This window comes from Equus przewalskii, chromosome 9 (assembly GCF_037783145.1).
Source record: "Equus przewalskii isolate Varuska chromosome 9, EquPr2, whole genome shotgun sequence".
Taxonomy (NCBI): Eukaryota; Metazoa; Chordata; class Mammalia; order Perissodactyla; family Equidae; genus Equus; species Equus przewalskii.
This window is the reverse complement of record NC_091839.1, coordinates 5,708,656-5,725,386: the sequence shown is the minus strand read 5'-3', so window position 1 is coordinate 5,725,386 and position 16,731 is coordinate 5,708,656. Positions and strand designations below refer to the sequence as shown.

The following is a 16,731-nucleotide window of genomic DNA, read 5'->3' as shown; positions in this document are numbered from 1 at the left end:
TGTGTACGTGTCTGTGTCTTTAGTGTCTGTATTGGCCTGTACATATCCCATAGAGATTCTGGCTGTGCCCTGTGTCTGTCTCTGGGTGGCCATGACAATAGCAACTCCCATCCTGCCAGCCCCAGCTTCCTTCCTCTGCTCTTGTCAGTCACTCCTGGCCAAGTGATGCTCAGGCTCCCCCAAGAGCCCGGGAACTCCTGCACTCTGGGACTGAAGTCTTTTCCTAGCTCAAAAGTCTCCTTAATGACCAAGCATTCTCTTTCCTAAATAATATGAGTGACTGCTGCATTTTTAGTCCCACTTCCTTCTAGGTAAACATCTTCTCCTGCCTTCTAGGTAAACATTCAAGACCCCCTGTCATAGAATTGATACCAACCTAGGACATGGTTGACATGAGGAAAGCAATATTATAACTCAGAATGACCTTTGACTGACTCACCCACATTGTATATGCTTTCACTTACACGTAGTCTAGGTTATGGATGTACAATTCTGTAGATTTTACAATCCTGGCTGACATATGTACCTCCTTGTAGGGATAGATGACAACTTTGTTCTTTTGAGTTTCTTAGGAATATGATGACCTCCTCAGAGAAGAACATCTGTGCTGGCATCCATCATCAGTAACAACTGAAAGCCCTGGTGTGGCATCTCCAGTCACCAATGCCAGATGGTCAACATTCCTGAGCCACTTCTCCACAGTCCACTAGCTCTATATAACTGCTTAAACTTTCTGCTTGTTTAAGATGGTTTTGGGGACAGGAGTCCACCATCCTCCAATTTTGCTGGCTATTCAAATAAATCCCTTTCTTGACCACTGACTCATCTTGCAATCGATTGGCTTCAGGGTTGTGGTGAGCAGAACGAGCTCTTGCTCAGTTACAGAATCAGTCCCACTTCCTGATAGTGTTCAGTCCAGAGAAATGCTCCACTTCCTTAAGCCCTCTCCAAAATCACCTAAGAAAGGCTGTAATATGTCCTTTCTAACACCATCTTACTAAGACATCCATTATTTGCACCATGTACAGTATCCTGCATTGCAGTGCACCAATACGCTTCACTTTGACTACAGGTGTGTTCCTGATATTCAGTGGCTGCAGGGCACTGATACACCCCATCTTCAGCTCACAACAATTCCCTCAACTCCAGACTTGTGTATCTAATGAGATACTCACTATGCCGTTGTGGATGTCTCAAATCAAACATGTCCAAAACTGAATTCTTCATCACCCACTGCTCCAGACCTGCTCCTCCCCCAGGCTTTCTGATATTAGGACATAGCAAGTCTGTCTTTCTAGATGCTTGACACTGAAGCTCTTAATCTCAAATTTATATGCCTGCTGCTCAGCAAACCAATCAGTGAGACTTCAGTGCTTGGAGATGGAGAAAGTTTTATTAGAATTGGCCAAAATGAGAAGGCAAGAGTACAGTTTCTCTCAAATCCATCCTAACAAGAGAGAAAAGCAGGGGGGGTTATAGAGCCTAGGGGCTTGGCAGGAAGAGATTTGGAGAAACAAAGGGATAATCTGTGTTTCTTTCACTCCGGATAAGCCCTTGGGCAATCAGACTTCTGGGCATCAATGGCAGCTGGAGGCTGATTATCTGGTGATTGTAACTTCCTTGAAGGCTTTCTTTTTCTTCTGTAAAACAGGCTCATAAATCCTTATGACCCTTGAGTCGCCCCTCAGGTTAGACAAGAAAACAGCAAATTGACAAGATTAACTTCTTTTCATCTATGTCTGGGTTGAGAACAGGGTCAAAAGGTAATCTTATTGAATATTTACAGTAACCCTCAGGTACCCAGCTTCATGCTCAGACTAAAGACATCCTTTGTCACCCTTGACTCCTTTTATTTCTTCTCACATTCAATTGGTCAGCAAATTCTGTCCACTTTACTTTCAAATGTACCCAGAAACCCACCACTTCTCACCACCTCCACCATCACCTCTCACCTACATTATTGCAACATCCCTTCTCTGGTCTCCTAGCTTCCATCTGTCGACATAAAATAAGCAATGACCATTCTATAGATAAGAGAAATAAGGTGAGTTTTACTTGAGGCAGAGTGAGGATTATAACCCAGGATGGCGTTTTCCAGAAAGGAAGAAAGCATTCTAGAAAAGCATGGTTTTCAGTACAGTCTTATATCTTTTTAGAACATTAAACATACCCAGAATACATTTTCAAAGTTTCAAAGAGGAGTTTAGTTGCAAATTAGCAGGAAAACATGACCCTGACGTCTGGAAGGGGACTAATATGGACATTACCAATTAGGTGTTACCAAGAGGGCATAGGAGGGGAAGTATGCATTCTTATCCTAAGAGATGTGTTCTTTAATGCTTAAGCAGATGTACAATATGTGTTTGATAGGCCATAAGTCAGGCTTCTTTCATTCAAGCCAAATCAGTTTTGAACCCAAATAATTACCCCATATACCTCAATATGTGAAAATCTCTTGTCAGACCCTCAGCCCCTAGTCTCACCTTCCCGTTGAAACTAAGGGATCCCCTTAGATCATCTCATTCTCCTGCTGAGAAGTCTAAATGTCTCCCCTCTCCCTCCAAGTCAAGGCCAAAGTCCTGACAATGCCATCCCCTCCCTGTTGCCTCTCTATACTGTATCTCCTACTCCTTGCCAAATTTCAATCCTCTTCAGCCATACTCGCCTCCTTGATTTTTATTTCTAAGCACCTGTGGAAGGCTAAAAAATGTCCCCCAGAGATAACAATCCCTGGAACCTGTGAGTGTTACCTTATATGGTAAAATAGATTTTGCAGATGTGATTAAGGATCTTGGGGTTTGGAGATTATCCTGGATTATCTGCATGGGCCCTAAATGCAGTTGTCAGTGTCTTTGTAAGAGAGAGGCAGAGGGAGGTCACAAACAGAGAGGAAAATGCAATGTGACCGTGGAGGTAGAAATTGAAATAATGTGGCCAAAGCCAAGGAATTCCTATAGCCACCAGAAGCTGGATGGAGCAAAAACCAGATTCTCCTCTTCCTTAAGAGAGAGCACAGCCCTGCCAACACCTTGATTTCAGCTCAGTGAACATGACTTGGGACTTCTGGCCTCCAGAATTTCAAGAGACTGAATGTGCCTTTTAAGCCACCAAGTTTGTGGTAATTGGTTACATAGCATAGGGAAATAATACAGCACCCCAGTCATGCTCCAACCTCAGGGCCTTTGCTCTTGCTGCTCACTCTGTCTGGAATGGCCTCCTCCCAAATGTCTCTTCTCCAGTTCCCTCACTCCTTCAGGTCTTTACTCAGATTTCTCAATGACCTCCCTGCAACCATCCCATTCACATGACCAGTTTCCCATACATACCTGTCATCCTTCTCCACACTACTTTTCTCCTCAGCACTCACCACCCTAGGACTTATCGTGAATCTGATTTGTATGCTTGTTTATAGTCTGTCTCCTCTCCCTGGGATGTGAGCTTTCTAGGGGCAGAATTTCAGCCTCAACTGTCCATCTTTAATTCTCCACAGCTTCAAATGGTGCTTGACACATATTAATACTAATGTTAAGAGTTAAAATTTAGAGTTGTTTAGTTTTCATGAGTCTCTCTTATGTTTTAAAACTCTGAGTTTCTCCTGTTAAAAAAATTAAAATGTATTCAATCCTTACTACAAGGCAGTCAATTTTCAGAAGGGGAAACTGAGGCATGGAGAGGTTAAATAATTTGATCAAGGTAGGTCAGGAAGTTGCAGAGTATCAAACCCAAGCCATCTGTCTGCACTGTCCTACCCCCACCCCCAAGCATCCAGTTCATAGCTCAGATAATCTCTCTGCCTTCCCAGCTGTACCCTCCACCAAGCCCTGAGACCCTGCCACACCATGGACTTCCATGCTGCTAAATTCTGTGTGGTTTCAAGGAGTTCAAGGGCTGGATTCCAGGACGTCTTCGGCGGCCACTGATCACAATGAAACTGGGGATTGTTCACCATACCTTAAAGAAGCGGTTGGGGAAATAAAGATTTCAAAGGTGCTTCTGATGAGGTCTCAGATGGAAATGAGGAAGAGGTTATTGGAAATTGGAGGAAAGCTGATCCTTATTATAAAGTGGCATGGAACTTGCCCAAATTGTGTTCTAGTGTTTTGTGGAAAGTAGAACTTGTAATCGATAAAGTTGCACATTTAGTTGAGGAGAATTCTAAGCAAAGTGCTGAAGGCACAGCTGTGTTTCTCCTTGCTGGTTATAATAAAATAGTACAGGAGTGGGATCAATTAAAGAAGGAATTGTCAAGCAAAATGTATCAGAACTCGAAGATTTGGAAAGTTCCCAGCTTATCCATATTGATATCGAACCTGAAGTGAGTTCACTCACCCGTTGCGCAGCAAGCCAATCTCTGACACTGGGTGTGGTGGAAGAAAGTAGGAATGTTATTATTGCACAGCACTGAGCAAGTAGAGAGGGCAGCTAAGGCTGAAATCCCAAACTCCCCAAAAAGCTAAAAGGAAGGGTTTTTATTTGGGGTTTTAGGTAGGGGAGGGGGAGCATAGGGCCTTGCTGGTTGGAGCTTTCCCACCAGCCTGTATCTCTTTGTGGGGAGGAGATAATGAAACCAGGTGCTTGTCCTTGGTGGCATCTGTCTCCATGGATGATAGTGGATTCTGGAGCGAGGAAGCCAGGGAGAAAGCAAGGAACGAGTGTTTTGGTTTTAACCCCATATATGCTGGGTTTAATGTAGGGAAACTGATATCAAGGTCTGCATCAATTCCCCCTCCTGCTTTATGTCCATCCCTCAATCTTGAGGGATTTGGGGTAGCAACCGATCTAGCTACTTCCTGCTGAAACGGGGCATAGGTTGTTCCATCTCACTGAACCAGTCTTTTAATAAGGCGGTGATGCAGGCGGGCTCCCAAAGTTAGGCCTGTATCAGGTAAGTAAGTAATCAGGTATTTAATAAGAAGTTTTTCTAGAGAAACAAAAAGAGAAAAACAAGGTTAATGGTTGGAGCAAATTATAAGCCAGTTTCTGAGCCCAGGACACAGCCAATCAAGATTCCTAGAAGTCAGGGTCAAAGCATCTTTTGCAGTTTGAAATGTCTCTGATGGTGTCATTGGGCACTCAGGTAGCTTTTTGAGTGGCTTACGCGGCAGTAGACATGAATCTCTCTTAAGTTTGTAATAGGATCTCCAGCTTCAGTTTGCAAGGCTTTAGGAAAAAGGGCAGATTTAGTTTTCAATGACTCCAAATGAAAATGATGGGAAAAAAATCCTGAAAATGTTAGTTTGGAGATTTGTAGCCAGGTACTTCAGGAGACTAAAAGAATTCAGGATCCAGTCCAGTTAACAGATGTAATAAAAATCTTAACGACAATTGACAAAACCAAAATCCAATATCCACAAATGTGTATTGTAGTCTATTGAAACATAATCTTTCTCTCTAAAATCATCCTCTCTTTCACTAGAAATAGCCAAATTAAGACTAGCTGGTTTGCAAAATAAGTCTAGTTTTAATAAATTTCGCATAATTATTTACATAAGTACAGCAAGAATAGTAATTGATCATATAGGCTCTTTTAAATCTGCTTTGCTGGAACCTCATAAGGAATCTCAGGTTGAACTTTAAAGGCCTCTCAAGGAAAGCCAAGCAAAGGACCTGTCGTCAGATTCTGCCTGCAGTACCTACAGATTTGGGTGAATCCCTCTCTTCATGAGGTTCCCAAAATATTGAGGTTCCTTGTGCCTGCCAGAGGGAGTGACATTCTTTGCTCAACCTTACCAGGTCACTGAACCCATAAGCAAGGTACCAGGCCAATATTTCCAAGTGGCTTTATTCCAGAATGTCAACCTTCATTCCTCAAAAGCTGTTTTATTATATCCAAGCCTGTATGTTTTTTCAGATATGATGTTCCAGTCAAAGTCTTGGTGGTATAACCAGTGTTTCCAATTGTGTCCTGTTATCAGAAGAACAGATTTTTATTGGACTTAAGCAAACAACCATATTGCCATGAGTATAAGAATACTTACTCATCAGGAGTTTTTACGTTTTGGAGGGCTCGGATAGGGAGACAAAGATGAATATTTTAACTTTGTTTACAGTTGCTATAAATCATAGTTCCTTAAGAGAACAGAGAAAAAGGTTTTCTTAAAACTGGAAAAGGACAAAACACCAAAAATCAGCAATATCTCAATGAAAAAGCCATAAAAATGATAATCATCCCTATTGGTTTATTCAGTCCTGTGTTTCTGGATCTTGATCTTAGTCTGTGTCAGCAGTTTGTGAGGCGATCAGTTTCTCTGCTGGAGTTCTGTAATTTCTACCCAGTTTAGTTTTACAATCTGAACGTGTATCAGAACCTGTATTCTAGAGTAAGCACCGGAGTCCTTTCCATGAATTTCTCTGAAGATGAAACATATTTGCACAAACATCAAAGTAAAACAGCCACTGTCTGCAAATAACAAAACATTCAAAAATGGTAATTGACAAAGACACTTGACCATTCTTGTGACACATAATACTTCAAGATAATAACCAGAATTATGGCTGACAATCAGAACAGATCAGAATTTTAGATAATTTTTAAAATACTTATATCAATAACACTCATTTACATAATGCCATTTAAGAAAGTTTATCATTACTTTATTTGACAATGCTTCCCATGTAATCTAATATGCCAAATAAGGGGAATTAGTTCAGCATTTTTTCTTATAGGAAGAGAGCAAATCTTCCGAGAAGTCCCAGGGGCCCTCTGAAAATCCCCAGAGAAACTCTCACTCCTCTTCCAGGTCAAAGGAAAGTTTTTGTTCAGGACTTGAGTATTTGTGTGTAGGGGGAAGCTTGTCACACATATTAAAAGCTTTAAAACATTTGTTCAGATGGGAAACAAAGCTCATCGCGAAACCGTGTTCAGGTTTCTACCCAAAGTGACAACAGATCAGTCAAGGGGAAACAGAGTTAAAATAGTCAAAAAAGGCCTTTTTATAATCTTTTTATCAAAAGCAGATTAAAAGTTTGGGAAAATTATCTTTTAAGAAAGAGGAAACCAAGTTTTAATTTTGTACCAGTTTACTTTTGACATATAAATTTATTTACTTAATTGGATTTACTTTAATCTTAGCCAACTTGACCATACATAAAACTCTTTGGGGCTTTACTTTTACAAACCTTTGGTTACTTTTTTCACATTCAGAATTTGCCCCAGTACTTTAGGACAAATTTATCTTTCTCAACTCAAGAAACAAAAATATTTCCATTCTTTATATATTTTTACTGAAAACATATATTTTACTTTCTTTGTATACAGACCTTTTAGAAATACATGTTTTCTTATAGAAAATTCCTCAGCATACATAAAACATGTTTATCAATAAACCTAAGCACTTTTTAGTTTCTTTGATATAAGAAACCAAATGCAAACAAATATATGCTTAGTAGTTAACCTTTAATATTTTATCTTATATGGAAATGACCTAGATACCCAATAAACTGTTATTATTTAACTTACCTTGATAGAGCTATAAAGTTTGTGTCCAAAAAGATTTTGGAAGCTGTCTTTTTAAGTGTACAGACTATAAAACATAATTATTGTACTTAAAACTCTTACCCAGTTTTAGCAATTATGTTTAAATTACTCTTAAAAACTTTATGTGACATTACAGCAGTTAACTATCATCTTCAGTTGTTTCAAGTACATACATCATAATATAATTATTATACATATAATTATACATATAATTATTGTTAAAGTTTTTCCAAAAACTTTTATCTTTTTACATTTATTTAGTTTACCTCTTCTTAACAATTATATTTAGATTGTCTACAAAAATCTTATGAAACATCAAACAAAATTAGCTATGATACTGAGTTATTAGTTTTGCTAATAAATTTTGTAGCAGAGATGACATGAGCTCATTTGACCAGTAAATCCAGGCTGTATGTCTGCATCATAGCCAATGCTGATAACTTGGAGGACATGTCTATTTTAAATCAAACCAGCAAACTTAAACAGGCTTTCATTCATCAAAGATCATTTTATATCATGTTAAATAACTTTGTCCCTTAGAAGTTTTTGCATATTCATTAAAGACTGCATTCCATTCTGAGAGATTTTGAGTCCTCTTCTGAAACAGGTTTCCAGAATGGCCATGACAATTCCAAATTATCTCAAAAGTTTACTTATTCTCACTTATTCAATTTTAGATCAGGAATTTTGGGGGAGTTGAAGCGAAGCGAAGCTTGCTGGGAAGCTCAGCAAGAGAGTAGACAAAAGCAGCAGATTTGGGTTCAGCTGCTGGCATGTTTATTTTTTCTTAAAGAGGCAGTAAAGTATTTCTGATTTTATTTAGAAGCCTCAAAAGATTAAAACAGGCTCCCCATTGTTGCAGCTGGATTTTCCACTTGCATACATCAGTTTGGGTGAACTGAAATTGGCCCATTTAAGTATATCAATTTTTACAAAACTTTATCTTAGTTTTACTAACTCTTATACTGTTAATTAGAACTTACATTAGAATTCCATTAACAAATTTTGGTATTACAATATTGTGTAGGGGAAGCATTCCCAGTTGGACGTAACATTTATTCCCAAAGCAAACATCCAGGCAAAGTTGACATAATCTCTTCATATGATATTAGCTTAAACACTTTAATTTTTATAGTCTTATTAAACTTAGTAGCCTAACTGTTGCCCCAAACACTTGTTGGTCAGGTTTCTCACTCTGATTTCTGCCTCCTGACCTTTTAAATTTTTCAAACTGGGGTAAATAGAACAGGTTTGTCTGATGCCCTTTAATGTTGGAGAGCCAATAGGGGGGTCCCTTTAGCCCATCCAACCTTAGGCAGTGTTTTATTAAAACCCTTCTTTTAACTTTATTTATATCTGTTCCATTTATCCCATTTTTCTTTTAATAACTAACTAAAGATTTTTATCCCAATTTTTATCCCAATGAGTCATAGGACTCATCTCAATGATATCATTGGCATGAGTCCTGTGACTCTTTCCTTTCTGATTTCTCTTTGTTAACTTAACATTTTTATTAGCATCTGTAAGACTACGAGAAGCTGAGACCCCAAGTTTGTTTAAGTTCTTAAGACTAGTCATTATAGTTTCCTCTTAATTTGCTCTTTTCATAGGTATCAATAAAACAGCTGTTTATCTTAAGAATGCTCTAAAAAGTTTCACAACTTAAGGATCCATTGTTTGGCCATTTTTTTTTCTCCAGAGTCTAAAGAATATTGTGGCCTCGGGTTTTACAAAAGAAAATCATCCCTCTTTAGACATTGGCTTATAACTATAGGTCGACCATCAGCCAGAGTTTTTCCCAAGGGGCTCTTAGGTGGACTAGATGCAGCACCTCCTATGTTAACTCTTTTAAAAGGAAAGACAAACAGACAGACAACAAATACCAAACGAGCACACTTTCCCAAAAACCATTGGCCACAAATGGAAGCCAAAACAAAGACCAAAACCAAAACCAAAGACCTAAGTGCTTCCAGTCCCAGCTTAGTCCGTGTCCTACACTCGGGGGCGCCCAACAAATGAAGATATGCTATGCAGGTCTTCCCAAATGAGCAAGGACAAGGGACCTTGGTGTGCACACCAGGGGACTTACCAAAATCTGGACAGGGCATCATGACTTCAAAACAAATGGAGCCCAGAGGGCTGCCGGGTACCCATTATTTCTGGCCGGTCCTGTTGGAAAAGGTTAACATAAGGACAAAGACAAAAACTACCAGCTACTTACAGGAGATGTCTTGCTAAGCCCTGAAACTAGCTTCTTCCACCACCAAAGAAAAAGCGCCATGGGCCAATGACGTCTGATAAGCAGCCAGTTGCTTGGGGCTGTCCCTGAGACAAGGGGCTCAGGCAGCTGCAGGACAGCTTCCAAGAGAGGCCTTTAGCCAGAGGCCGGTGTGCCACAGCTGAGACATCCACTTGGGACATTGTCGCATCTGGGTCACCAAATTGATATTGAACCTGAAGTGAGTTCGCTCACCTATTGCACAGCAAGCCAATCTCTGACACCGGGGGTAGTGGAAGAAAGTAGGAATTTTATTATTGCACAGCACTGAGCAAGAAGAGAGAGCAGCTAATACCGAAATCCCAAACTCCCTGAAAAGCTAAAAGGAAGGGTTTTTATTTGGGGCTTTAGGTGGGGGAGGGGGATCATATGGCCTTGCTTGTTGGAGCTTTCCCACCAGCCTGTCTTTGGCCTTGAGACTGCTTGCAGAGAGGAGGGAGCCCGTGACCTTGCTGGTCAGCAGCTTTCCCACCAGCCTGTATCTCTTTGTGGGGAGGAGATAATGAATCCAGGTGCTTGTCCTTGGCGGTGTCTGTCTCCATGGAGGATAGTGGATTCTGGAGCAAGGAAAACAGAGAGTAAGCAGGGAATGAGCGTTTTGATTTTAACCCCATATATGCTAGGTTTAACGTAGGGAAACTGATATCAAGATCGGTATCAATATTGCAGAAAATGAGGGAGTAACATCGGCAAGACGGCAGAGAGGAAGCTCTGGGAACTCACTCACCCATGGAGACGCTGAGTTAACAACAGTACATGAATCAGAATACCACTGTGAGAACCCCAGAGACCAGTCAAGAACCTGCAACAGAAAAGTGAAGGGAACCCAAAAAAAGGCATCCAAAAAAAAGGGAAAAGAAAAAGATAGGAAAGTTCGCGGCATTTTGCTCGCCCTCCCCCCTCCCTCTACTGAGCTCCGTGTGATGCAATCAGGAGGAAACCTCCCAATTCCTGCCTCTTCCTTGGGATGGAAAGAAAAGAGTAGAACTTGCATCCAAAGTTCTGGCTCCTCTGAGGGCTGCCCAAGAGGCTGGCTTCAGTCTCAACCAACCTGAGGTGCTGATGGAAGCGGTAAGATGGCTAGGATGCCAGGTCAGAGCAGAAGTTTTTAATTTTAATGAAGTCCAACTTCTCAACTTTTTTCTTTCATGGCTCATGCCTTTGTGTTCTATGTAAAAACTTTTCACCAAACCCAGGGTCCATCTTGATTTTCTCTTGTTTTATCTTCTGGAAGTTTTATAGTTTTTCATTTTACATTTAAATCTGTGATCCATTTTGAATTAATTTTTGTGGCAGTTGTAAGGTCTATGTCTAGATTCCTTTTTTTGCATGTCGTACCACCACCATTTGTTGAAAATCCTATTCTTTTACCGATCGAATTGGCTTTGATCCTTTGTCAAAGATCAGCTGACTAAATTTGTGTGAGTCTATTTCAGGGCTGTCTATTTTGTTTCATTGATCTGTCTATTCTTTCATGAATATCACTCTTATGATACAGCTTTATAGTAAATTGTTTTGGAGGGGGACACTTTGGCACATATTTATTTCAAAGGCAGCTGTTATTTTAAAGAACTTTTATATAGTGTTAATAGAGGTTTTTTTCTTATTAAGGTATAATTAACATATAACATTATGTTAGTTTCAGGTGTACAAGGAAATAGAGGACTTGAACAGCACTATAGATCGGTTGGAGCTAGCAGACATACACAGAACACTCCGCCTAACAACAGCAGAATATATTCTCAAGTCTTGAGACAATAGTCTCAAGTGTACATGGAACATTCTCCAGGGTAAACCACATGTTAGGCTATAAAACAAGGCTTAGCAAATTTAAGAAGATTGAAATCATACAAAGTACCTTTTCTAATCATAATGGATTCAAACTAAAAATCAATAACATTAAAATCCTAGCAAATTATTTTGTGGATAATGTCAAAGCGATTCTGAAACTCATTGCAGTTTATAGCATGGAGATCTTCTCTCTGGTTGTTCTGTGCAATAGTGAAAGTGAGGTATTGAAGTCTCCTACTGTTGTTGTTTTGCTGTCTATATGTCCCTTCAATTCTGTCGATGTTTGCTTTGTATATTTAGAAGTGCTGTTGTTGTCTTCCACACATGAGTAAAATCATACAGTATTTGTCTGTCTTTGTCTGACTTATTTCACTTGGCATAATACCCTCAAGATCCATCCATGTTGTCACAAATGGCAAGATTTTATCTTTTTTAATGGCTGAGTAGTATTCCATTGTGTGTAAATATATATGTGTGTGTGTGTATATATGTGTGTTTGTGTGTGTGTATATATATATATACCATATCTTCTTTATCCATTTATCTATCAGATGGGCACTTAGGTTGCTTCAAAGGCTTGGCTATTGTGAATAATGCTGCAATGAACATAGGGGTGCATATATCATTTTGAATTAGTGTTTTCATGTGTTTTGGATAAACACCGAGAAGTGTATTCCACTGGAATGTGCTGGATCATATGGTAGTTCTATTTTTAACCTTTTCAGAAATCTCCATACTGTTTTCCATACTGGCTGTACTAATTTACATTCCCACTGGCAGGGTACAAAGATTCCCTTTTCTCCACATCCTCTCCAACACTCATTATTTACTATCTTTTTAATAATACCAATTCTGACACGTGTGAGGTGATGTCTCATTGTGGGTTTTGATTTCCATTTACCTAATAATTAGTGATGTTGAACATCTTTTCATGTGCCTGTGGGCCATCTGTATATCTTCTTTGGGAAAATATCTGTTTAGATCCTCTGCCCATTTTTAAATCTGGTTGTTTGTATTTTTGTTGTTGAGTTGTATGAGTTCCTTATATATTTTGGATATTAACCCCTTATTGGATATATGATTTGCAAATATCTTCTCCCAATCAGTAGGTTGTCTTTTCATTTTGTTGATGGTTTCCTTTGCTGTGAAAAAGCTTTTTAGTTTGATATACTCCCATTTGTTTATTTTTTCTTTTGTTTCCCTTGCCTGAGGATACATATTCCAAAAGACACTGCTAGACTGATGTCAAAGAGCATACTGCCTCTCTCCTCTTCTAGGAATTTTATGGTTTCAAGTCTTACATTCAAGTCTTTAATCCATTTTGAGTTAACTTTTGTGAATGGTATAAGGTAGTGGTCTACTTTCATTCTTTTGTGTGTGGCTGTCCCGTTTTCCCAACACCATTTATTCTAGAGACTTTCCTTTCTCCATGTGTGTTCTTGGCTCCTTTGTTGAAAATTAGCTGTCCGTAGATGTGTGGGTTTATTTCTGAGCTTTCAATTCTATTCCATTGATCTGCATGTCTATTTTTATACCAGTACCATGTTGTTTTGATTATTATAGCTTTGTATTATATTTTGAAATCGGAGAGTATGATACCTCCAGCTTTGTCCTTTTTTTCTCAGGATTGCTTTGGCTATTCAGTGTTTTTTGTTCCATATAAATTTTAGGATTCTTTGTTCCATTTCCATGAAAAATGTCATTGGGATTTTGATAGAGATTGCATTAAATCTGTAGATTGCTTTAGGTAATATGGACATATTAACTATGTTAATTCTTCCAATCCATAAGCACAGAATATCTTTTCATTTCTGTGTGTCTTCTCCAATTTCTTTCAAGAAAGCCTCATGGTTTTCAGTACAGGTTTCACCATCAGTTAAGTTTATTCCTACGTATTTTATTCTTTTTGTTGCAATTATAAGTGGGATTGTATTCTTGATTTTTTTTTCCTGCTAGTTTGTTGTTAGTGTATAGAAATGCAACTGATTTTTGTATGTTGTTTTTGTACCCTGAAACTTTACTGTATTTATTATTTCTAATAGTTTTTTGGTGGATTATTTAGGATTTTCTTTATATAAAATCTTGTCATCTGCAAATAATGACAATTTTGTTTTGTTTTGAGGAAGACTAGCCCTGACCTAACATCTGCTGCCAATCCTCCTCTTTATTGCTGAGGAAGACTGGCCCTGAGCTAACATCCATGCCCATCTTCCTCTACTTTACATGTGGGACGCCTGGCACAGCATGGCTTGACAAGCGGTGTGTAGGTCCACACCTGGGATCTGAAACAGCAAACCCCAGGCCACCAAGGGAGAATGTGTGAACTTTACTGCACCACCAGGCAGGCCCCAATAGTGACAGTTTTACTTCTTCCTTTCCAATTTGGATAACTTTGTTTCTTTTTCTTGCTTAATTGCTCTGGCTAGAACTTCCAATATGTTGAATAAGAGTGGTAAGAGTGGGCATTCTTGTCTTGTTCCTGTTCTTAGAGGGATAGCTTTCAGTTTTTCACCACTGAGTATGATGTTAGCTGTGGGTTTGTCATATATGGCCTTTATTATGTTGAGGTAATTTTCTTCTATACCCATTTTATTGAGAGTTTTTATCATAAATGGATGCTGTATCTTCTCAAATGCTTTCTCTGCATCTATTAAGATGATCGTGTGATTTTTATTCTTCATTTTGTTGATGTGGTATAGCACGTTGATTGATTTGCAGATGTTGAACTATCCTTGCATCCCTAGAATAAGTCCCATTTGATCGTGGAGAGTGAGCTTTTTAATATATTGTTGTATTTGATGTGCTAATATTTTGTTGAGGATTTTTACATCTATGTTCGTCAGTGATATTGGCCTGTAATTTTCTGTCATCCTTATCTGGTTTGGGGATCAGGATAATATTGGCCTCATAAAATGAGTTAGGAAGCATCCCCTCCTCTTCAGTTTTTGAAAGAATTTGAGAAGGATAGGTATTAGATCTTTTTTCAGTATTTCACCAGAGAAGCAGTCTGGTCCTGGACTTTTGTTTTTTGGGGAGATTTTTGATCACTGTTTCAATCTCTTTACAAGTGATCAGTCTATTCAGATTCTCTTTTTCTTCTTGATTCAGTTTTGGGAGGTTGTGTGATTCTAAGAATTTATCCCTTTCTTCTAGGTTATCCAATTTGTTGGCATATAGTTTTTCATAGTATTCTCTTATAATCCTTTGTATTTCTGTGGTATTCATTGTAATTTCTGCTCTTTCATTTCTGATTTTATTTGAGCCTTCTTTATTTTTTTCTTAATGAGTCTACCTAGAGTGAATTTGGTCTATCTTTTCAAAGAACAAGCTCTTAGTCTCTTTGATCCTTTCTGTTGACTTTTTAGTGTCTATTTTATTTCTTTCCATTCTGATTTTTATTATTTCCTTCCTTCTACTGATTTTGGGCTTCATTTGTTCTTTTTCTAGTTTCTTTAGGTGTAACGTTAGGTTGTTTATTTGACATTTTTCTTCTTTCTGGAGATAGGCCTGTATTGTTATAAATTTCCCTCTTAGTATCACTTTCACTGCCTCTCATGGATTTTGGCATGTTGTGTTTTCATTTTCACTTGTCTCTAGGTATTTTTTTATTTCCCCGTTGATCCCATAGTCGTTCGGTAGCATGTTGTTTAGTCTCCACGTATTTGTGCCTTTTCCAGTTTTCTTCTTGTAGTTGACTTCTAGTTTCACACCATTGTGGTCAGAAAAGATGCTTGATATTGTTTCAGTCTTCTTAAATTTGTTGAGTCTTGTTTCGTTTCCCAGCATATGGTCTATCTTTGGGAATGTTCCATGTGCCCTTGAGAAGAACGTGTGTTGTGCTACTTTTGGATGGAATGTTCTCTATACATCTATTAAGTCCAACTGGTCTAATGTTTCAGTTAAGGACAATGTTTCCTTGTTGACTTCCTGTCTGGATGACCTATCCATTGACATAAGGGGCGTGTTGATGTCCCCCAATGTTATTGTATTGCTGTCAATTTCTCCCTTTAGGTCTGTTAATAATTGCTTTATGTACTTTGGTGCTCCTATGTTATGTGTATGTATTAATAAATGTTATGTCTTCTTGATGGACCGTCCCTTTTATCATTATATAATGTCCATCTTTGTCTCTTGTCTTTTTTGGCTTGAAGTCTATTTTGTCTGATATAAGTAGGGTTTTCTTTTGCTTGCCATTAGCTTGGAGTATCATCTTCCATCCTTTCACTCTGACCCTATGTATGTCTTTAGAGCTGAGATGTCTTTCCTGGAGGCAGTACATTGTTGGGTCTTGTTTTTTAATCCATCCGGCCTCACCGTGTCTTTTGCTTGGTGAGTTCAATCCATTTACATTTAGGATGATTATTGATATTTGAGGGCTTAATACCACCATTTTATCTTTTGTTTTCTGCTTGCTCTTATATTTCTATTGTTTCTTTTTCCTTGTGTTTCTGTCTGCCATTTTGGTGGCTTTCTGTGATGTGTTTCTCAGTTTCCTCTTTCTTTTTATGTGTTGTGACTCTGTCCTGAATTTTTGTTTTGTGGTTACCATGTGGTTTGTATAAAAGGTCTCATAGATGAGATAGTCCTTCTTATACCGATAGCATCTTATCTCCATTAGCCTATGCAGATTCTGTCCTTTTCCTCTTTCCTTTCTATGTTTTTGTTGTCACAAATTGTCCCTTTATGTATTGTGAGTTTGTTACCAAGTTGGCATGGTTATAGTTATTTATTAATGCTTCCCTTCCTTTTAGACTTTATGTTATAATTAAGTATATACCGTCCTATTCTGATACAGATTTGCAACTTTCTGATTCGGTCTGTCTATTTATCACCTTGTTCAAAGCTTTGTATACCTTTGCCTTTTCATTTCCAGTAGGAGGGCTCCTTTCAACATTTCTTGCAAAGCAGGTGTAGTAGCAACAAGCTCTCCCAGCTTTTATTTGTCTGAGAAAGGCTTTATTACTCCTTCACATCTGAAAGACAACTTTGCTGGGTAGAGTCTTTTTGGCTGATAGTTTTTATCTTTCAATATTTTGAATATATCTTTCTACTCTCTCTTGGCCTGTAGGGTTCCTGCTGAGAAATCTGCTGATAACCTAATGGGGATTCCCCAGTAGATTATTTTCTTTTTCTCCCTGACTGCCTTTAGTATTCTTTTCTGTCATTGATTTTTGACAGTTTTATT

At 38.6% G+C, this 16,731-nt stretch overlaps 1 long non-coding RNA gene across 2 annotated transcripts; it reads right to left on the bottom strand.

Moving 5' to 3' along the window:
• Positions 1 to 4,655: 4,655 nt before the first annotated feature.
• Positions 4,656 to 10,312, bottom strand: LOC139073455 (uncharacterized). 2 transcript variants are annotated; one of them, XR_011522211.1, is made up of 3 exons: positions 10,204 to 10,312; positions 9,567 to 9,646; positions 4,656 to 6,400 (listed from the first exon to the last, which is right to left on the bottom strand). It is a non-coding gene; the product is annotated as an uncharacterized lncRNA (long non-coding RNA). The 2 variants fall into 2 exon arrangements; XR_011522210.1 differs by having other exon boundaries at positions 4,882 to 6,400; positions 10,153 to 10,312.
• Positions 10,313 to 16,731: the final 6,419 nt, after the last annotated feature.